Source organism: Leucopleurus acutus, assembly GCF_964270905.1.
Source record: "Leucopleurus acutus genome assembly, contig: HAP1_SCAFFOLD_548, whole genome shotgun sequence".
Taxonomy (NCBI): Eukaryota; Metazoa; Chordata; class Mammalia; order Artiodactyla; family Delphinidae; genus Leucopleurus; species Leucopleurus acutus.
The window spans coordinates 72898-96490 of NW_028138830.1; the positions used below are offsets into that span (position 1 = coordinate 72898).

Genomic DNA, 23593 nt, shown 5'->3' on the forward strand with positions numbered 1-23593 from the left:
GGGACCTGATGAACCATATGCTGATTTTGTAGATAGGTTGTCACAGGCGGTGGGGAGACTCATTGTGGACGGACTCACTGGTATGATTGTAGTTAAGCAACTTGCTTTTGAAAATGCTAATAATGCGTGTCAGGCTGCGATTCGACCTTGGAGAAAACGGGGAACATTGGAGGATTATATTCACCTTTGTGCAGACATTGGGCCTACTTATATACAGGGTGCTGCTGTGGCTGCAGCATTAACTAAAGTGGGGTTTAAAAACAATCAAAAGAAAACAAAGACTTGTTTTAAATGCAGAAAGGCAGGTCATTTTGCTAGAGAATGTAGATCTTTTAATTCTAACCCTAGTCCTTCCTTCCCTACTCAGAAACCTCCAGATGGTCAGAAAATCCCTGGTTTATGCCCTAAATGCAATAGGGGAAAACATTGGGCACAGATGGTTGCTCAGTGGGCCACAAGGATGGGCCACCACTGTCGGGAAACTCCGCCCGGGGCCTTCCCCAGCCCCAACAAATAATAAGGGTAATGTCTGTGTATCCTCCTCAAATTATCAATCAGACATTAACCAAAAACAAAAACATACAATATCCTCGCTCTCCGGAGCAACACCAGGAAGCGCAGGACTGGAGCTCAGTACCTCCGCCCGATATGTATTAACTCCTGAAATGGGTCCTCAGGCCCTCTCTGCAGGCATCTGTGGACCTTTACCCAAGGGTTTGATGGGACTATTATTGGGAAGAAGTAGTGTCACCATGAAAGGTTTAACTGTTATGCCAGGAGTCATGGTTTCTGACTACGAAGGAGAAATAAAAGTCATGGCACAAACTATTAAAAATATAATAACTATTTCTCCTGGTGATAAAATTGGACAATTGCTACTTTTGCCCTTTGTACCTCATGGACAAAGTTTACAACATCAAAAGAGAGAAACAAAGGCTTTTGGATCGTCTAATGCTGCCTACTGGATTCAGAAGATAGGGAAAGAACGTCCAGAAATGAAATGAACCATTAATGGAAAGGTTTTTTCAGGTTTGTTAGACACTGGAGCTGATGTCTCTGTTATGACGCAGATACACTGGCCTAAACGTTAGCCCATTAGTCCTACTATTACAGAACTTCACGGAATAGGACAAAGTTCTTCTCCTATGCAAAGTAGTCAGTTTTTTTTATGGCAAGATAGTGAGGACCATTCAGGATACTTCCAGCCTTATGTTTTGCCTGGGCTGCCTTTAAACCTCTGGGGCCGAGATATATTAAAAGAAATGGGAGTATTACTTTATAGTCCAAACTCTCAAGTCTCTAATATGATGTTGGATCAAGGATTTCTTCCCACAAAAGCGCTGGGAACAAATCAACAAGGACCTGTCTATCCTATTGATGTGAAAATAAAATATGATAGACAAGGTTTGGGTTTTTCTTAGGGGCCTTGGAGTCTCCTCCACTCACTGCTGATCCAATTACTTGGCTGACTGATGACCCTGTATGGGTGGACCAATGGCCCCTCACAAAGGAGAAATGAGAAGCTGCAGAACAATTAGTACTGAAACAATTAGGGCATTTAGAAATTTCCAGTAGTCCTTGGAATACTCCTATTTTTATTATCAAGAAAAAACCTGGAAAATATAGGTTATTACAGGATCTAAGAGCTGTTAATAAAACTATGCTAATAATGGGAGCTCTTCAACCAGGCCTACCCTCTCCAACAGCCATACTACACAATTATCATCTTTTAGTTATAGATTTAAAAGATTGTTTTTTCACTATTCCTTTGTTTCCTGAAGATAGAAAACATTTTGCTTTTAGCTTGCCTGCCTTAATTTTTAAGGAACCCATGAGGAGATTTCAGTGGAAAGTATTGCCTCAGGGCATGGCAAATAGTCCTACATTATGCCAAAAATATGTGGCTCAGGCCTTGACTCCTGTGAGAAAAAGGTTTCCATCGTTATATCTCATACATTATATGGATGATATACTTTTAGCCACTGATAATATTTCTTTATTAGAGACTGCTTTTCAATTTTTACAACAGTCCTTACAATCATTTGGCTTGGTCATTGCCTCAAAAAAAATTCAAAGATAATCTCCATTTTTATATTTGGGAAAATATATTGATAACACTACTATTAGGCCTCAAAAACTGCAAATTCGAGTTGATAATTTAAAAACATTAAATGCTTTTCAAAAATTACTTGGCGATATTAATTGGCTAAGGCCTTCCTTAAAACTTACTACTGCTCAATTACAGCCTTTGTTTGATATTCTTAAAGGTGACTCAGATCCTCCTTCTTCACGCTCTATGACTCCAGAAGGATTTCAAGCTTTACAAATAGTCAATAGATCTATCAGTTCTACACAATTAACTAGAATTCATACTCACCTTCCAATTTTCTTAATAATTTGTCCAACTCCTCATGTGCCTACTGCCGTCTTATGGCAAACTGTTGGAATTATTGAATAGATTCATATGAAATCTACACCCTCTAAAGTTATTAACCCTTATTATGAACTTTTTAGTAATTTAATAATGCAAGGTAGAACTAGATGCTTACAACCTATAAGTATAGAACCTTCTCAAATTATTATCCCTTATTCAGTTAGTCCACAAAATTGGCTTTTTCAACATAGTAATGAATGGGGTCTTGCTCTTGCAGGATTTTCAGGTACCTTGGAATGCCATTACCCTGCTGATAAATTGATCCAATTCAGCAAACTTAACTCATATCTTTCCTTCTATAATTAGGCAACAGCCTGTTCCTCATGTACCTTTGGTTTTTACGGATGGTTCTTCTTCAGGAGTGGCTACTGTAATCATTGACGACGGAACAAACCTCATTAAAGAAACTTCCTTGACTTCAGCTCAACGTGTTGAACTGTATGCTGTCATTATGTCTTTTAAACATTTGCCTTCTATATCTTTTAATTTGTTTTCTGATAGTAAATATCTTATTAGCTTGTGATTTCTTCTAGAGACTGCGCGCATAGGACATACTAATGACCCTGAATTACCATCCTCTTTTCGTTTGCTTCAACAGCTTATTCGTTCCCATGATGGTCCTGTTGCAGGTCTGTATATCCGTGCTCATTCTAACTTGCCTGGTCCATTGACTAAACTTAATGCGAATGCAGATGTTTTAACTCGATCTAAACGTGATCTTTATCCTGTACATTTTCCTCCCAAGAATAGAGTTGAAGTTACTCCTCCTCGTCAATCTCTTTTCCCTAAAGCAGGACATGTCCCAATTTACCGTACTCCTCCTTTCCGTTCGTCATGCTGTCAAGAATGGCTAATATACTACATTCATTATCTTCATACTCTTGATACTCATGGTCCATGTCCTGGACACCCTCATATTATGGTAAGTTATGATCAAACTGCTTCACAAGCAGCACAGCAGTTGCACGCTTTACACCGTCAGTCAGCGGCTACATTACACACACAATTTTCCCTTACTGGTGAAGCCGCCCCACAAATTGTTAAGCAATGCGCACAATGCTTACCTCACCTTCCTGTTCCACATTATGTTGTTAATCCTCGTGGATTATTACCTAGACATTTATGGCAAATGGATGTTACTCATATCCCGTCTTTTGGGAAATTACAGTTTGTTCATGTCACTATCGATACTTATTCTGGTTTCCTCTGTGCTACAGCACAGACCGGAGAAGCTACTGAACATGTTATCACTCATTTATTACACTGTTTTGCTTTCATGAACCTTCCCAAAATTATTAAAACAGATAATGGGCCCGCTGCTTTTGCAACATTTTGTAATTCATTACAAAATTACCCATATTACAGGCATTCCATATACCCCTCAAGGACAAGGTATTATAGAACGTGCAAATAGATCTTTAAAGCTAACTATTGAAAAAATAAACAGGGGGGAATTGTATAGAACAACGCCACATAACCTTATAAATCATGCTCTGTTTATTTTAAATGTTCTCACTGTTGACAAATTTGGCTGCTCTGCAGGGGGAAGGTTGGTGGCTGAGCCAAGATTGGCCTCTCAATCTCCGGAGGTCCTCTGGAAAGATCCGTTAACCAGCACTTGGCATGGTTCTGATCCTGTGTTGATTTGGGGACGTGGTCACGTGTGTATCTTTCCCAGATCAGCGCCTGGACCTCGCTGGCTTCCTGAGCGCTTAGTCAAGCAAATAGATGGCTCGCCACAGCTCACCTAGTTCAGAAGATGAAGAAGCTCTGCACCTTTCCCGAAAATTTGACAGTGTTGATTGAGAAAAAGAAGAAGAAGAGGAGACCACTTGCCAGGACGACTCAAAGGAGTGATGTTCCAACTTGGGGACAAATTAAACAACTGGTTTCACGAGCTCAAGAGTCAGTGAAACAACAGAATAATCCTGTTACACCTGTAACTTTATTTTTGGCTATGTTGGCAACCATTTCATATGTTCCCTCTGTTAATGTAGCAACTTACTGGGCCTATGTACCTGATCCTCCACTATTACAACCCATATCTTGGTCTGAAGCAGAGTTTCCTGTATTTTACAATGATAACTGTTTATGGGCCTCTTATTGGGAATATAAAACAAATCAATATGTCTGTAAATTATACTAACTGGTTTAGTACCCATCCTATCTGTCTTAGCCCATTGAATCTGGAAACTGGATGTGTAAAGGCTATTAGTTATGAGCATACAGATGTTTATGAGGGAACGGATCAATCAATTAGTTTGTCAGGCTCTCCAGGCATCCTTCGTTTTACAGGAACCAACATTACTCTTACATGCCAGGCTACCAGCCGACGAGAGGATCTTAAGGATACCATCATTTGGTATAAAATGGGCAAGCTATTAATATTAGAGGTCAAATCTCATACGGCTCACCACTTAGGGATTCCGCTATTACTATAGCCAAGGTTACAGGTGAAGATTCAGGAAATTATTTCTGTATGAAGCGTTTACTTGGAGGACAAGGGATACTTATAGCTGGACATAAGGTTACTATGCTTAACAGAAAATCAGAAAATCAATTGCCTCCCCTTATGACCGTTAACTTTCCTGCATCCAATTTTGAACGTTGCAATGCATCTTGGAATAATAACCAAATATGGTCTACTATAGATTATACCAAGCTGTCAATTCTTATCTCTTCTTTTCCCATCATAGATAGGTTTATCACATTTCAAAAGAACTGGGATATATGGAAACTAGCTCTAACTTATTCCAATACACCTGTTATAACTTGTGTTGCTCCTCCGTATACACTTTTGTTTGGTTCTATTAACATTGGTAATTCTTCCAAAGGAGGATATAATATTAGCTGTGTTAGTTGTATTTTTAGCAGTTGTATGTTCCCTTCTGCAGGAACACAATCTGTGCTTATACTAAAACAACCCATGTATGTTATGGTGCCTGTACATCTGAGAGAACCTTGGTATGAAGATACTGGAGTACAGGCATGGGTGGAACTCTCTAAAGCCTTGCAGAGAAGGAGACGCTTTCTTGGGTGGCTAATAGTAAGTTTACTTGCCTCGGCTGCTCTGTCTGCTACTGTGGCTACTGCCAGTCTTGCTCTTTCACAGAGTATTCATCATGCTCACTTTGCTAATCAGTTATCTCAACATACCAGTCTTGCTTTATCTTTACAAAGTCACATAGATTTACAGATTAATAACAAGTTAGATGAATTCAAAAACGCAATTTTGGGGATTGGAGATCAGATAGAAGCATTAAAATTGAGGATGCGTTTAGCTTGTCATGCAAAGTATACATGGATGTGTGTTACTCCTTAAAAGTACAGTGACTATTTGGGAATGGGAAAAAGTAAAAATGCATCTGCTGAGTGTTTGATCAGATAATAATATTAGTCTTGATCTTAAGAAATTAAATGCTGAAATTCAGGGTATACAAAATACACATCTTGATGATGTTTCACCAGAAGATGTAATTCAAACTTTACTGGATCATTTAAAGTGGTTAAACCCTCAGTCTTGGATTACTGGAAGGTTGTCAGGATTTATTACCGTGGCCATAATTTGCCTATTATTGATAATAATCTTCTCATGTCTGTTTCGTATCCTCATGCAACAGTACACTACTCTCGGCACTAAACTTCATGGAATTATTTTGCAGCAAAAGTTAAAAAATAAAAAAGGGGGACCTGTGGGAAGCAGTCAGCCTTGAGAGCATGTAAGGACATGCTAGGCATGCCGTCGCTGCTCGAAGGGACTGTCCCTACTTGTTCCCCTCCTTGTTCCATTCCATGGGAGATAAATCACCAGGGCCCAGAGATCAGAAAGAATGTAAAATGAGACAAGCAAAGCTGTCTTCCCCCTGCACATGCAGGTTATTTCTGATGCTTCTGGGTTTATGGGTTTTCTCCCAGGGAAGTTAACCTTGAGCCGAGACAGTCTGTAGATAATGTAAACCACCATCTGGCAACCTTCCGATTTCTAGTCTAGATAATCTGCAACTGTAGAGCAATAAAATTTGCCTTGCAACCATCAGTTGTCTTGGTCCTTCTGACCCTATTCGTCGGTGCCACTTCAGTTCCTTACCCCTTCCCTTCTGACCCTGGGCGGTGAAATCCTCTTTCTCCGGCTGGTCCGCGGCACACATGAATATGTGTTTTTGTCTTGCTGTACTGCACCTGTGCTGTCTAGTAACAGATATTTTGTCTGCTAGTAGTGTTCTAGATTATGTCTTTCCAAAGCACTGAGGCAGTGCACCTATTCTGTAGTTGCAGCTGATGCCTGAATGTAGCCTAGCTGACAAATTATTGATTAATAAGAACTTGAATTTCTGAAAGATTTGTACTGTTAACCAAAATCTGAGCAAGGAGTCTCAAATGTAATTCTTAGCCAGAATTACATGTTAATGAACCATTTAACAGTGTGAATCAAGGAACATCAGTGTAAGGATTTCTTTTAATTTATTTTTTACCTGCTTGAGATATCAGTTAAAGTTTGCCAGCTTGGTTGCAGATGAACGGACGTTTGAAGTTCACCAAACTACTTAATGTGGGATAGGATAATAGACTTCCAGCGCCCTCAAGGCTGTGACCTTGCAGCCATTTTACATAGCACATCCTCCTCCTATAGGGATGAACCTTTCCCTGGCCCGAAAAGTAGCAGCTCTGTTGAAGCTTTGCTTATTGTAACAGGCTTTTGTTTCCAGGTTACATGTCTGTGGAAGACTTAATTCTGAATAGAGATATAGATATTACTGGAAACTAATTGTTTTTTCTATTATACTCTGATTTATCAAAAAAGTAAAACATTTAAACTGTGCTACAGAAATTCAGAAGTTGTCTTGCAATCTTTAAACAACAAATGAATGAGTTGCCCTTAAAAAAAAAAAAACAGGATTAAGCAGTTAAGCTGTTGGTCCCACATCAGACAAATTATCCTTATACCTCCTGTCAATATTGTTAACAGAGACTGTTATTTTATTAATCCTTATGATCCCGTGATTCTTTCTTTCATGTTTCAGGGCACAGCAGGTGAGAGAGTGGATTTGTTAAGCTGGGTGGGCTTATCCTTCTTTTATGCGTTCATTCAATTTTATGTTCATTTACTTATTGTACACACATGGCAATAGAAGCTGCTAAAGCAATCATTGCTATTCTGCAAAACAACAAGGCACAGAAGCAGATGTCTTATTTCTGAGATTTCTCCCCCCAGGATTATTATGATTAAAGATCCTTTCCCCCCACTCCCTGGAAAGGACAAGGGGCTGCTCGCTGGAGGTTTTTTAATGACTTGGGGAAAGGCTCAAATATCCCCCCATTATGGTAATCCACCCCAGGGGCAAACCACACAAGAATATTATGAATTTATTTTATTTTTCTATCCTTGCAAAGGTAATACTCAGCTCATTAGAATATGAAAACTATACTGTCAAATTTCAGAATTACATGGATGAAGAAAATCACCAAAGTGGCATCATATCACGTGTGTTATAGTTGTATTTACTATATTGACTATATTAACTATGTTGTGTTAACAATATATTGTATAACTATATATTGAAAAGGCAAAATGCTGTAACTTATTTCAGAGAAAATAATTATGTTGGCAAACCCCAAATTGTACACTGTAGACAGGTCCTAAGAAAAGAAGATTTAATTCATAGTGGACAAGAGGTTAGCTTCTGTTTTCAGCCATGTGCTATTTCAAGAACTAAACGTCATGAATAATACAGGATATAAGAGGAATAGTCTAAAGACCGAAAAGCACATTTTGATTAGGAAAGAGAATTTATGGCTTAAGTCTTTTTTTTTTTTAAGGAAAACTGCCTTATTATATGAGATAAGAAAATTGTTTCCTTCTTTTCTTCCTTGCTTTCTTCTTTTCCTTTTTTTTAACCTTTTTAATTTTGGATATTTGACCTCTAAGCTGAGATGACTGAAAATGCCTCCTCTGGGCATCAACCTTTTTGAAAGACTTTTTCCCCCTCCCTAAGGTCTATTTGTCTCTTGGAGGCATTGCCTACATTACTCACCAAGAGGCAAGCATTTGTCCTTGCACTAAATGCTGACATCTCCTGATAAGAGGGAAGCTGCAAAGTAGAAGAATTGAAGGTCAATATGTTGATAGTGGTCTCAAGAGCATTGATGTACATTTGTGTATTGGGGAAGGGGAGAGAAGCTTGAGAGTGGGCCAGTGGGGAGGGGTAAGTATTTTGTGATGCTGTCTACCTATGGGCTTATAAAGTTTACAGCTGCATTAGGAGGACAAGCATTACCATTAGCATGAAAAGTAGGGCAGACCTCAGTTGCAAAAGCTTCTAGCCATACACATAGGGCAATACGTAAATGATACACCTTATTGCATTCACCCATTCACCCTCCCCTGTTCATGCTAATTGGAAATTTCAGTCCATTTCAGAGAAGTAACACAACTATGGATCATTTTCCCTGGCACGAATCTTCCTAGAGCTCACGCACTAGCCCATGTGTCTTAGATTTAATATCTGATCACTAGCTGGATTGAAGCCAAGAGGTGGTTCCCAAAGTTGCTGCACATTAGAATCACCTGGGGAACTCTGAGACCTCCCTGTGCCCAGGCTCCTCCCTAGACCTACTGAATCAAAATCTCTGGGGCTGGGACCCAGACACCAATGTTTTTCTTAAAAGCTCTTTAGGTAATTCAAATGAGCAGCAAAGCTTGAGAAGCAGCCCAATAACGGGAACAAACTTATTTCACACAGATAAAGTGGGGCAATTCATATGTTAAAAGAGCATGAATATATGTCCATGCCTCTCTCACGCTTTGTCACAGTTTACCCTTCCCCCTCCCCATATCCTCAAGTCCGTTCTCTAGTAAGTCTGTGTCTTTATTCCTGTTTTACCCCTAGGTTCTTCATGACATTTTTTTTCCTTAAATTCCATATATATGTGTTAGCATACGGTATTTGTCTCGCTCTTTCTGACTGACTTCTACACTGTTGGTGGGGATGTAAATCGGTGCAACCACTATGGAAAACACTATGGCAGTTCCTCAAAAAGCTAAAAGTAGAGCTACCATATGATCCAGCAATCTTACTCCTGGGCATATATCTGGACAAAACTATAATTCGAAAACATACATGCACCCCTATGTTCACAGCAGCACTATTTATAATAGCCAAGACATGAAAACAACCTAAATGTCCACTCACAGATGAATGGATAAAGATGTGATATATATAAAATGGAATACTACTCAGCTATAAAAAAGAATGAAATAATGCCATTTGCAGCAACATGGCTGGACCTAGAGACTATTATACTAAATGAAGTAAGTGAGAAGGAGAAAGACAAATACCATATGATATCACTTATATGTGGAATCTAGAATATGATACAAATGAACTTATCCATGAAACAGAAACAGACTCACAGACATAGCACACAAACTTGTGGTTCCCGAGGGGAAGGGGGAGGTGGGGGAGTGATGGATTGGGAGTTTGGGATTAGCAGAGGTAACCTATTATATATATGATGGATAAACAACAAGGTCCTACTGTATAGTACAGGGAACTATAGTCAATGTCCTGTAATTAACCATAATGGAAAAGAATATGAAAAATTATATATACGTGTAACTGAATCACTTTGTTGTACAGCATAAACTAAACATTGTATATCAACTATACTTCAGTAAAATAAATTTTTAAAAAAAGGAAAAAAAACATGAATATATATATATATATTTCTTTTTTTCCTCTTTATTCTGTTTGTGTTTCAAATAGGCTTTTTTTTTTTTCCTTCTGCAAAAAGCGTTATTGTTTCCATTTGGTCCAAGGCTTGGGAGAGGGCTCCAGGGCGGTTACAGAGCTGCCTAGTAGCTGCAGAGCAGGGCTTCAGGCAGAAGCTCTGATGCCAGAGGGGCTCCTCAGAGGCCGCTGGACTTCAGAGACTCCTGTTTGTGCTCGAGGGTGAGCCTTTCAAAGAGATACTCGCCCAGCACAGCCTGCGGACCAGCCAGCCTGCGGAGGTTGGTCAGGTGGTCGCCCATCTTCTTGATGAGTTTCACCTGCTCCTCCAGGAAGCGGCTCTCCAGGAAGTCACAGAGGTGGGAGTCTGCGCGGGCGGAAGCCAGGGCGCGCAGATCTGATAGTGCCTGGTGCAGGCTCTTCTCCCTAAGAATGGCGGCTTCCACAGCGTCCTGGGTTTTACCCCACTCATCTTGAGAAGGCTTCCGCGCATCCTGGAAGAGGGCGCGGCCACAGCACTGGTTTTGCATTTTCAAGAGACGCTGCGCGCCCTCACACTTCTCCTCAGCCAGTTGGCGAAAAATGTGGCCCACACTGTCCAGAGTCCCATCGTTGCTGTCGAAATAGAAGCTCAGAGAGAGGTAAGTGTCCCCAGATGCATGTTGAACAGGCGGTGGACGGCGGCCTCCACCTCGATGGAATAATTCTGACGCACCTGGGAACTCGTGGTTGATCAGTGATAAGGAGCTAAGCTCAAAAAACGGTGTTGGCCTGTCCTGGAGGCTGAGGATAGCTGAGTGGCTGATTCCAAAGGTTGCGACAGGAAGAAAGGTTGGAGGGTGGTCGGGGGCTGGAGCGAGGAGCGTCCCTGGGTCTGTTCATTCCAAACACTGTTGAAGCAAAAGACAGAACTGCAGGACTGCCGAGCGCACTGCCTCAAATAGGCTTTGATATAAATGAACCAGAAGTCCAAGCAAGGACAAAACTTACCCTTCCCCCCGCCAAAATAGCTGGCGATACTAGAATCTAGACCTGGGAAGGGATTCTTCCATTACTTTCTGAACATTCCAAGCCACTAGAGCAGTGGTTCTCAAAGTATGGTCACCTTGTAACCAAGCAGTACCCTATGGGGCCTTCCTAGGACAGACCCATCCCCCATATCCTCTGCTGTAGTTCCTCTCTGAAGTACTCAGATAATAGTATCTCAGGCATATTTCTTGAGTTTTCAGATGCTAAAAACCACCACCCAAGGGAAGAAATTAACTCCTTGATGATCATGAGCACGTAGCCCCCAGACCTTCTGGCACCTAAGGATGGATAATGTTACCTGCCCTGTGGCCTCCACATCAACCAATCAGAGGATTGTGCACGAGCTGATCACATTCCCTGGGACGTCCCTCCCTCACCTGGCCTTTAAACATGCTTTGCTGAAATCCTTTGGAGATTTCAGGGTGTTTTGGAACTCGGGCCACCCCTCTCCTTGCTCGATCCTGCAATAAACCTTTCTCTACTCCAGACTCCAACCTTTAGGTTTGTTTGGCCTCACTGTGCTTCAGACACACGAACCTGCATTCGGTAACAACCTGACCAGTTTTACCAGCGTCCCCTGATAATGTGTCAGATATTCAAGTTTTAGGGCCCTGTCCCAGCCCTATGCAATCAGCAACTCTGGTGGGGCTCAGTGATCTCTGTTATAACAGGCCCTCCAGATGATTTTTATTCACCTTAAAGTTTGAAAATATCTGCATTGTCAGCTGGCCAAAGCATCCACCAGCAGGTGAAGGGGAGTGGTGCCTGGAAAAGATAGGGACCAGCCAAGGCAAGTACAGCAGCATTTGCCGTGGTGGTAATGGAGAATGCCTTTTCTCCACTGGTTGGCACAGACTAGGATCTGGGAGCAGTGGCAGGGTTATTTAGGATGCTTTACGTTTCAATGTAGAGGGACCGCTGTCCTGGTTTGCCAGGGACTTGCCCTGTGTGAGCACTTAAAATCTCATCCTGGCAAACCCCTTAGCCCTGGGTTTGAAAAACGTAGGGAATAACATGAAATTTAGGGGAAACATGATCTAGGTTTTGGGCAAGTCACAAGTGCTAATTAAAGCTAAGCAAGTATGGACAACACTAGCATTCTTTAGCCCTTTGCGGGGAGGTAAATCTGATTGGGTGAAAGGACTTATTGTTAAGAGATCTTTGTAGAAACATCCCCTTCTGCTTAGTCCGCTGGTTCTCAGTTCTGGCTAGACATTGGCATCGTCTGAGGAGATTTAAAATGATTTTATTGGTCTACGATGACCAACCGTCAGTGTGAGGGTTTTTAAAAAGTGCTTCAGATGATTCTAATGCACAACCAAATTTAGGTGCCACTGCTTAAGCTTTTGAACCGCTGCTGCATATTTTCACCTCATCTTCCTATGAGAATATCCAACTGTAGTTGAGGTTTGTTTTTTTTTTTCTTTTTCTAACTGTCTTATTATAAGATTTACTGTCTTAAATAAGGTTGAATGTACAGAAAATCTTGCTAGTCCATCTGGTATAGCTGGATACTTAGAATAATATAGTTAAGATATATACCATTTAAGTATTGTGACAGGCCTTTTTTTGAAATTAACATATGCATTGAATTAGTATGTTCTCTTTTGAAGTTGTTCTGTTGGGGAGCTATACCTCTAATCTGCCATTGCTAAATATCTGGACACCTCTTATTAGGAATTGCTTTTAGAAATCTTTAGGGATTAAAACCAAGATTGCTGTATTATTTGTACTGGAACCACAAAAACCTCACAGAGTTCCCCCGCTGTACCTTCTACCCCCACTCTAACCCTTGGCAACTTCTAATCTGTTCTCCATCTCCACAGTTTTGTTATTTTAAGAATAATATGTAAACATAATCATGAATTACTTAATCTTCGGAGATCGGCTTTTCAAAATTTTTCCCTCGGCATCATTCCCTTGAAGTTCATTTCAATTTTTGCGTATATTAATAATTTGTTCCTTTCTGTTGCTCGGTAGTATTCTATCATAAGATTTTATCACAATTTGTTTCAACATTCATCCACTGAAAGACATTTGGGTAGTTGCCAGTTTTTGGCTATTATAAATAAAACTGCTATGAACATTTATGTGTAAGTTTCTGTGGGAACTTAATTAAGTTTTTGTTTCTTTTGGATAAATGCTCAAGAGTACAATTACTGCGTTGTAGGGTGAATCTACTTTTAGGATTAAAAGAGACTGTCAAGCTGTTGATCAGAGTGGCTAAACCATTTTATTTTCCCACCAGTGATGTGATATAATTTTTCTATGTACTCGCCAGCATTTGATGTTGTCACTATACTTTAATTTTAGTTACTCTCTGACATCTCATTATGGTCTTAATTGGCATTTCCCTAATGGCTAATGCTGCTGAGCATCTTTTCATGTGCTCCTTTGCCGTGTGTATATTCTCTTCCATGAAATGTCTGTTCCTGTCTTCTGCCTATTTTCTAGTTGGATTTTTTTAAGTTGTTTGGAGAGTTCTTTGTATATTATAGATACAAGTCATTTGTCTCATATGGGATTTTCAAATATGTTTTCCTACTGTGTAATTTGAGTTTTCATCCACTTAAAAGGATCTTCTATGAAGCATTTTTAACTCATTTTGATGAGATCCAATTTATCAGTTTTTGCCCTTATTGATCATACTTTTGGTGTCAAGTCTAAGAATTATTCCCCTAGTTCTAGATGCCAAACATTTTCTCCTATTTTTTTTCTAAAAATGTCCTGCTTTTACATTTAAGATTATGATCCACTTTGATTTAATTTTTGTGTAAGGTGTGGAGGTTAAGGTTCATTTTTTGTTTGTTTGTTTTTGTCGAGGGATGTCCAACTGTTTCAGTACCATTTTTTGAAAAGTCTATTCTTCCTTGATAGCTTTTGCACTGCTGTCAAAAACAAGTTATATGTATTGATGTCAGTCTATTTCTGGGTTCTCTATTCCATTCCATTGATCTATGTATCTACCCTCCATCATTACTGCAAACTCTTGAAATTGGGTAGATTAATTCCTCCCATTTTCATCTTCCTTTACAAGTTGTTTTAGCTATTCTTCAGCCTCTTCTTACCATATAAATCTTAGAATAAGCTTGTCTATATCCACAAAAACCTTGAGGGCATTTTAAGAGTAATTGTGTTAAGCCTCTTAACTTGGGGAGAATTGACATCTTTATCATGTTGTGTTTTCTAATCCATGAACAAGGTATGTCTCCCTATTTGTTTGGGACTTAAAAATTTTTCTTCATCAGCATTTTGTAATTTTCAGTATAGAGGTCCTATAAATGTCTTATTGGGCTTATATTTAAGTATTTATTTAGGTCAGTTGTAAATGGCATCACATATTTTTATTTAAGCTTCTACACATTTGTTATTAATATATAATTTGATAAAATTGTGGTGATCTTGTACTCTAAATCATTTACAAACTAATATTATTTCTCAAGCTTTTTGTGGATTCCTTGGTATTTTCTCCATTTAGATTATCATCTCATCTTCAGATACAGACAGTTTTACTTTTCCTTATTCAGTATAATAGGATATATTGCTATTCAACATTCAGTAGGATATGTTCCTTCCTATGCAACGTAGTAGGAATAGTCCTTTTATCTTTTAAATAAACTTTTTAAAAATTTAACTTTTAAATTTATGTATTTATTTATTTTTGCTTTATTTTCTTACTAGAACCTCCAGTGATATATTTAATAAAAGTGGTGAGAGCAGATATCGGTGCCTTGTTTCTGATCTTACAGAGAAAGCATCCAGTCTTTCACAGTTAAATATCATGTCGGTATAGGTTGTTTGTAGATCATCTTTATGAGTTTCAGTATGTTCCTTTTCCATTCCTAGTTTGCTTGGAGTTTTTTTTCTTCTTTCTTTAAAATCATGAATGGGATTGGATTTTGTCAAATGCTTTCTCTGCATTAATGGATAGGATCACATGACTTTTCCCCCTTAATCTATTGGATATGGTGGATTACACTGTTTAATTTTCAAATATTTAACCAACTTTGCATAACTGGAATAAATCCCACTTGGTCATGGTATATTATTCTTTTCATATATTTCTGGATTTAATTTGCTAATATTTGGCTGAGGGTTTTTCAGCCAATTTCATAAAAAATATTGGTCTGTAGGTTTCTTCTTTCTATACTATCCCTGTCTGGTTTTGGTATCAAGGTAATACTGGCTTCATAAAATTAATTAGAAACTGTTCCCTCTACTTCTATTTCTTATCAAATCATGTAAAATTGGTGTTAATTCTTTAAGTCTTGGGTAAAAGTGAAACATCTAAGCCTGAATATTTCTTTTGGGAGTTTTTAAATGAAAAACCAGTGTTTCTAATGGTTACAGGAAAATTGAGATTATCTATTTCATCTTGGCTGAGTTTTGGTAGTTTTGGGTGTAGAAACATTGGCCCATTTCATCTACATTTTTGAATTTATAGTGTAGACTTGTTCATAGTAACTTGTCCCTCATTAACCTGCAGGATATGTCATGGTATCCCTGGTTGCACTTCTGATATCTGTGATTTGTGCCATCTCTCTGTTTATCTTTATCAGTCTTTCTAGATCTTTATTGGTTAGATTGTTTATTTCAAAGAACCAGCCTTTTGTTTCATTGATTTTCCCCCCTATTTTCCTGTTTTCAGTTTCATGGATTTCTGTTTCATCTTTATTATTTCCTTCTTTCTGCTTGTTTAGTGTTTTTTCCTCTTCCTTTTTTACTATTTTAATATAGAAAATTAGATTATTGCTTTGAAATATTTTCTTTCCCAATTTAGTGCTATAAACTTCCCTTTCAGCATTGCTTTCACTTCATTCCGCAAACTTTGATCTGTTATATCTCCATTTTATTTTATTCTATGCATTTAAAAATTTTTTCCTTGATGCTGTCTTTTTTACCCATGAGTTATTTGGAAGTGTGATGTTTAGTTTTCATGTGATTGAAGATTTTCCTGTTGTCTTTCTCTTATTCATTTCTAGTCTAATTCCATTATGGCTAGAGAACATACTCCCTGTGATTTTAATTCTTTTAAATCTGCTAATGTTTTTTTATCGCCCAGTATATGGTATATGAGTGAATGTTGCATGGACACTTCAATATGTATTCTGCTCTTACTGAGTGTGTTCTTTAAATGTCAGTTATATCCTGTTGATTGATGATGTTTTCAGTTCTTCCATATCCTTGCTGATTTTTCTCTCTGGTAGTTGTATAAATTGCTGTGTTGAAGTCTCAAATAATAATTGTGGATTTAAAACTTTCTCCTTTTACCTTTTTCAGTGTTTGCTTCATGCATTTTGAAGTTCTGTTGTTTGGTGCGCACACATTTAGTATCACTAGGTCATCTAGGTGGATTATTCCTGTTATCTTTATGTAATGACCCTCTTTGCCCCTAATAATTTCCTTTGCGCTGACGTCTACTTTATCTGATATTAATATAGCCATTCCTGCTTTTTCTGATTAATGTTCACATGATATATCATTTTCATCCTTTTACTTTGAACTACCTATATCATGATGTTTAAAGTAAGCTTCTTATAGACAGTATATAGTTGGATCATGCTTGCGATTTTTTAATCTACTCTTCCAATCTCTGTCTTTGACTTGGTTATTTGGATCATTTACCATTAATGTAATTATTGCCATGTCAAAGATTTGGTCTACCATGTTATTTTTTGTTTTGTCTTTTACCTTAGTTTCTCAATCCTGTGTTTCCCTTATTTTTCCTTCCTGTGGGTTACTTAAACATTTTTTAATAAGTCCATTTTAATTTAATTCATTTGTAATCATTTGTGTATACTGTTTGTATAGTTTTCTTAGTGGTTGCTTTTGGCATTACAGTATACATATGTAACTTATCATAGCCTACTGGAATCAGTGTTTCATTACTTCAAGTGAAGTTTCAAAATTTTACTTCCATTTAGGTCTCTTAATATTCCCCAGTTTTGAAGTATGATTTTCTGTAGTATTTCCTTTCTCTACATTGAGAACCCCATCAGATGGTTGTCATCATTTTTGCTTTGACCATCATATAGAAGTTAAGAAACTCATGAGGCTAATGATAGTCTCTTATATTTACCCCATTTGTTTTCATGCATTCCATTGTTCCCCTTTTCTTTCTGAAGTTCCCAGTCTTCTGTTATTGTTTATGTTTTCATAACAGTAGGTGATATCTTGGATTTCCAGTGCAACTGGATATGAGTTTCAGGAAACACTGAGCCTGGCTCACTTAATGCTACTGAGTTGGAGGGTTTGTATATGTTGGGCCTGTTGGCACAGCAGATGCTAGCAGATTAGACTAATGTTGATGGGACTAGTGCCACAGGAGGATGGGTTCCCATTCAGGCTATGCTGCTGCTACAGTAGATCAAGTCCCCCTCTACCCCAAGTGTGGGGCAGTGACCTGCTGCTGTCACTGCTTTGTATTAGGCTCCTTTTGCCTCAGGTGTGTGGTGGGATCCCTTGGAAGCTGCTGCTGCTGCTGCTGTCAATCACAAGGTTAAATTCATTTCAGAAATACTTAAGTATAAATATATAGCCTGGCTCTTGTAGGACCTCTGTATTTTTTTTATTGCTTTTATACAAATTATCCCAAATTTAGTGACTCAAAGCAACGTAAATTTATTACCTTACAAGTCTGACATTGGCCTCAATTGAGTAAAGTAAAAGTGTTGGCAGGATCGACAGATGAATGGATAAAGATGTGGCACATATATACAATGGAATATTACTCAGCCATAAAAAGAAATGAAATTGAGTTATTTGTAGTGAGGTGGATCGACCTTGAGACTATCATACAGAGTGAAGTAAGTCAGAAAGAGAAAAACAAATACCATATGCTAACACATATATATGGAATCTAAAAAACAAGAAAAAATGGTTATGAAGAACCTAGGGGCAGGGCAGGAATAAAGACGCAGCCATAGAGAGTGGACTTGAGGACACAGGGACAGGGAAGGGTAATCTGGGATGAAGTGAGAGAGTGGCATGGACATATATACACTGCCAAATGTAAAAGAGCTAGCTAGTGGGAAGCAGCCACAAAGCACAGGGAGATCAGCTCTGTGCTTTGTGTCCACCTAGATGTGTGGGATAGGGAAGGGAGGGTGGGAGGGAGATGCAAGAGGGAGGAGATATGGGGATATATGTATATGTATAGCTGATTCACTTTGTTATGAAGCAGAAACTAACACGCCATTGTAAAGCAATTATACTCCAATAAAGATGGTTAAAAAAGAAAAAAAAGTGTTGGCAGAGCTACATTCTTTTCTGGAGGCTCTTAGGGGTGTTTCTGTTCCCTGGACTTTATCCACTTCCAGCGGTCACTTGTAGTCCTTGACTCAGAGTCCCCTTTCTCCACCTACAAAACCCAAAATGTTGCATCTCTCTGATTCTGCTTCTATTAGGACATCTCTCTCTTTCTCTTTCTACACTTGGGAATGGTTTTCTGCTTTTAAGGACTCATGCAATTAGATTTGTTCCATGAGGTAATCCAGGATAATCTTTCTATCTCAAGGCCTATAACTTCAGTCATATCTGCAAAGTCCTCTTTACCATGTAAGGTAACATATTATTGGGTTCTAGGGTTTAGGGTGAGGGCATTTTTAGGAGCCATTATGCTGCCTACCACACCCTTAACAAGTGACCTTGAGAAAATTACTGAGACTTTAAAGCCTTACTTTCCTCAAACATAAAATGGAAAGAAAGATAACTAGTTAATATCATGAAAGTGAAACAGTATATATGAAATCAACTAATTCAAAAAATAAGATTTCTTTTTTTTCTTTATGATTGGCATGATTCTCAGAGTTCAGTTACTTGAAGAGTTACTTTTTTTTAAACAGAACTAAGGCATTTCAGGGTTCAGGTTCTGTAAGATTGTCTGAATTATCTGAGTAACAATTAGCTAAGCACAGGTGTAAAGCATTTGATTTACTCCCTGGTGTCCTTTATCTTCTCATCCCACTAAATCCATATCCCTTGTCTAGCTCCAGCCAGTAGAGTCAGAGCTTGTTTTACTGTTTAACTAAAGTTCAATTTAAATTTGCTCTACATCTCCAGATTCTCAGCCCTGGTTGCATATTATAATCACCTGGGGAGATTTCAAGACCTACTGATGCCAAAGTTTTACCTATCATGGATATTTGAGGAGGGACCTGGAATGAAATGCTCTAGCTTATGGTTTTGGGGGCCAAATCATAGTCTACACTGAGCCAAATCATTTGCGAGATCACCTCTAAAAAGCAATTTATCTGTGGTGACTGATGCTCTTCCTTTGTCAGTATGCTTGTCCCTCTTTGGGGGAAAAGAAGAAGGGGAAAAAAACCCCAGCGGTTGGGCTCCCTGAATTATAACCTGATGCTGTGGAATTAGTGTTCGCTCAGAGTGCACATCTTCGGATACCCATTCTCTCTCCTGCTTCCTTGCATGAGCTTATATCCTTGGGCAGTTATCATCCACCACCCTCTTTTTCTTCTAATCTTAGCAAGTAAAGTCTCTCCTTAATGAAACAGCATTTCATGAGACTTACTGGGAGCATAGGTCTGTTCCAGACCTATCCTATGTTAGCTAAAGCAGATATAAGTGATGTATTTTTGGCATTCATCCTTGTGGGTTGGAGAGAGAAGACAGAAGTTTATCCTTTAGGTGTCATATGACTGGGCAAATGGGCTCATTCCCTCTACTGCCTACCATGTAAAATACTGAGGGTGTTACCTCTAGAAGGTATCTTCTAGGTATCAAAATAGTTCAGATAAGTCATATTTCTCAGTAACAGGTGACAAAACTAAGGCTTAGGTGGTGAATTTTCCATGTCAATTTGTCTGGGCCACCATGCCCAGTTATTTGGTCAAATATTATTCTGGATATTTCTGTGATGGTGTTTTTTAAAATTTTTATGTTTTATTTATTTATATTTTTGGCTGCATTGGGTCTTCGTTGCTGCACGTGGGCTCTCTCTATTTGCAGCAAGCGAGGGCTACTCTTTGTTGTGGTGTGCGGGCTTCTCATTGCGGTGGCTTCTCTTGTTGCAGAGCATGGGCGCTAGGTGCACGGGCTCAGTAGCTGTGGTGCATGGGCTTAGTTGCTCCACGGCATGTGAGATCTTCCCAGACCAGGGCTCAAACCCGTGTCCCCTGCATTGGCAGGCGGATTCTTAACCACTGTGCCACCAGGGTAGTCCCTGTGATGGTGTTTTTGGATGAAATTCATAATTAAATTTGTGGCGGACTTTGAGTAAAGCAGGTTATCCTCCATAATATGCATGGGCCTCATCCAATCAGGTGAAGCTCTTAATAAAATAAAGACTGACCTCCCTGTCGCAAAAAGGAATTCTGCCAGAAGACTTACAGAAATTGAACTGCAACTCTTCCGAGAGTCTCTAGACAGCCTAACCTGCAGATTTTGAATTTACCAAGCCTCTATTATTGTGTGAACCAGTTGTTTAAAATCTCTCTCTCTTTCTCTATCTTTATATAGATATGGATATAGATCTAGGTATCAATATCGATATCTAGATCTATATCTATCAGTATATATGGGCACATTGTATACACATGCTGTTGGTTCTGTTTTTCTGGAGAACCTTGACTAATACAGTGGCCCATATAAATAAAAGGACGAACCCAAGTTCACCCAGGTAGAAAGTAGTACAATGAGAACTGGAACTTAAGGCCTCATGACTCATTCAGCTGTGAACACTGACCCAGAACTGGGGTCCGCACACTCTGGCCCACTGATCAGATCTCGCTTGACTCCTGGTTTTGTACATAACGTTTGGCTTGAACACAGCCGCATCCATTCATTAACGTATTGTGCATGGCTGTTTCTGTGCTACAGCAGCAGATGGGCAGTTGCAATGGAGATGTATGGTACAGAAAATCCAAAATATTTACTATCTAACCCTTTACAAAAAAGATCTGCTGACCCCTGCTCTAGGATGCCATCTGATTTCTGATAGTACCGAGGAGAATAATTCATGCACATTGGGATAGATTGTTAATCTCATGTCCTCCTTAGGTCAAAGATCTCTTAAATGCTCACCCTTGCAATAGCCAGCTTGGGGAGCATTGTCTGAGGATGCAGAAATATTTCTTGCCAGGTCTTTCCAATCCACACTGCTCCCTGACTATGGTTCTTAAAACCTGGTTTTTTTAAAAAATTTTTATTGGAGTGTAGTTGATTTACAGTGTTGTGTTAGTTTCAGGTGTACAGCAAAGTGAATCAGTTATACATGTACATATATCCACTTTTTTTTTTTTCTTTTTTCAGTACGCGGGCCTCTCACTGTTGTGGCCTTTCCCGTTGTGGAGCACAAGCTCCAGACGCACAGGCTCAGCGGCCATGGCTCACGGGCCCAGCCGCTCCGCGGCATGTGGGATCTTCGCGGACCGGGGCACGAACCCGTGTCCCCTGCATCAGCAGGCAGACTCTCAACCACTGTGCCACCAGGGAAGCCCCACTTTTATTTTTTTTTTTGGAGTCTTTTCCAAATAGCCCATTACAGAGTACTGAATGGAGTTCCCTGGGCTAATAAGAAGAGCAGGTTCTTACTAGTTATCTATTTTATGTATAGTAGTGTGTATATTTCAGTCCCAATCTCCCAATTTAGCCTCCCTGCCACAATCCCCTGGTAACCCTAAGTTTGTTTTCTACATCTGTGCCTCTGCTTCTAAAACCTGTCTATTTTAACCAACTACCACTCATTGCTTACTGTCTCTGGCTTCATGTACTTGATAATAAATCTACTTCTTGTTCTATCCTGGATGACATTTTCCAAGGACTGAGATAATATCTTATTCTACATAATTTGTCCTTGATATTGTCTATCTTGGGGTCTTCATCTATGTCCCAAAGAAGACAGTCACTTTGTCTTCTAGTACTACTACTAATACCACATTTTATGGCATGAATTTGACCCAATGCACTGAACTATCCCTTTAGAAGCTGTATGCAACCTGTCACTGGGTTTTAGCACAGGGGTAGAACTCAGATTAGTGATCATATTTAAACAAATCTACTTGACCAGAAACTTTTTGTCTCACCATTTATTACACAAGTAACTTCTGTCTTTGCATCTATGATGTAAATATTTTTAATTTCCTAAATTATCTGAAAAATTATTTAGAGCTTCCATTTCAGTAGGCATTGGAATTGCTGTGTTATGACTATTTCATTATTTTATTTCCAAGTGTTAAATTAGGCTTCAAGCTTTGGCCAAGAGTAGACAGGAAAGGGTTTCAAAGAAATGAAGAGTGGGAAAAACTTCTGATGCAAGGGAGACTTAATAAAGATTTGATTTTGAATCAATAATTTATAATAAAGGTTTGAGTTTGAATCAATAATTTATGTCATTGCAAAATAGCTCCCTGGTAAAGTTCCATTCTTTGGTAATCATTAAGTACAGAAATTAACAATCAAAATATGCAGTGATCTTCTTCATTTTCTAAAAACAAACCTATATCTAGATGAGAGGAGAATTCATCTCATAACTCAGGCTCTGGACTTACGACCCCAAGTCCTGTCTTCTTTCAACCATACCTGCTAAGTTTCTGTCTAACTTCTTGAGCATGAGGTAATGGCGTCCGCTTTCATCCCCTTCCTCAGTATATAGCTTGGTGAGTATGAGTAAGGGATCTAAAACTTGAGAATTTGGGTTCAAATCTTGACTCTAAAATTTACTTGTTGAGTACTCTTGAGCATGTTATCTGTTTTTGCCTCAGTTTTCTCATCTATAAAATAGAGATACCATTACTTCTCTCAGGGAGTTGCTATGAGGGTGAAAGAGAAAATTCATACAATGCAAGAATTTATCAGTTCTTGGAACACAATAAATACCGAAAAATAATGTTAGCCATTATCAAGGCCCCCTCATTTTATGGATAATATAGATTAGTTTATTATATAGGTCTAATATTTACATATACATAAACATTTTGTACCTATGTGTGTGTATACGTTCTTCTTAGAAATTGAGCAGTCAACATTCACATCTAAAAATCTGTGCTCTGTGAAATGTAGATATCCTGTGTACAGACACAGTGCTATAGTTATCTATTGCTACATAATAAAGAAGTCCAAACTTAGTGGTGAAATAAACAAAAATTTTAATATGTGCCCAGATTCTGTGGGTCAGCAATTCAAACAGTACACAGAGGAGATGGCTTGTCTCTACTCCATGACTGATGTCTGGAACCTCAGCTCATGAGGAGTCAGATGGCTGGGGCTGGAATCATCTAGATAATTTTAATTCACATGTCTGGCCCTTGAAGACTGGGCCCAACAAGGACTGTTGACTGGAGTGCCTATAGATGGCTGCCCAGGTGGCTTGGACTTCTCATAACGTGGTAGTTAGGATTCAAGATAGAGTATTCCAAGAGAATGAGTGTCCAGGGTTGAAGCATTC

General features: G+C 38.9%; 1 pseudogene across 1 annotated transcript; it reads right to left on the reverse strand.

The window, feature by feature from the left end:
* Positions 1-10340: 10340 nt before the first annotated feature.
* LOC309978975 (ferritin light chain-like) lies at positions 10341-20985 on the reverse strand (annotated as a pseudogene). The gene is made up of 2 exons: positions 20894-20985; positions 10341-10883 (listed from the first exon to the last, which is right to left on the reverse strand). The product of its transcript is annotated as a ferritin light chain-like (transcript).
* Between the last annotated feature and the right edge of the window lie 2608 nt (positions 20986-23593).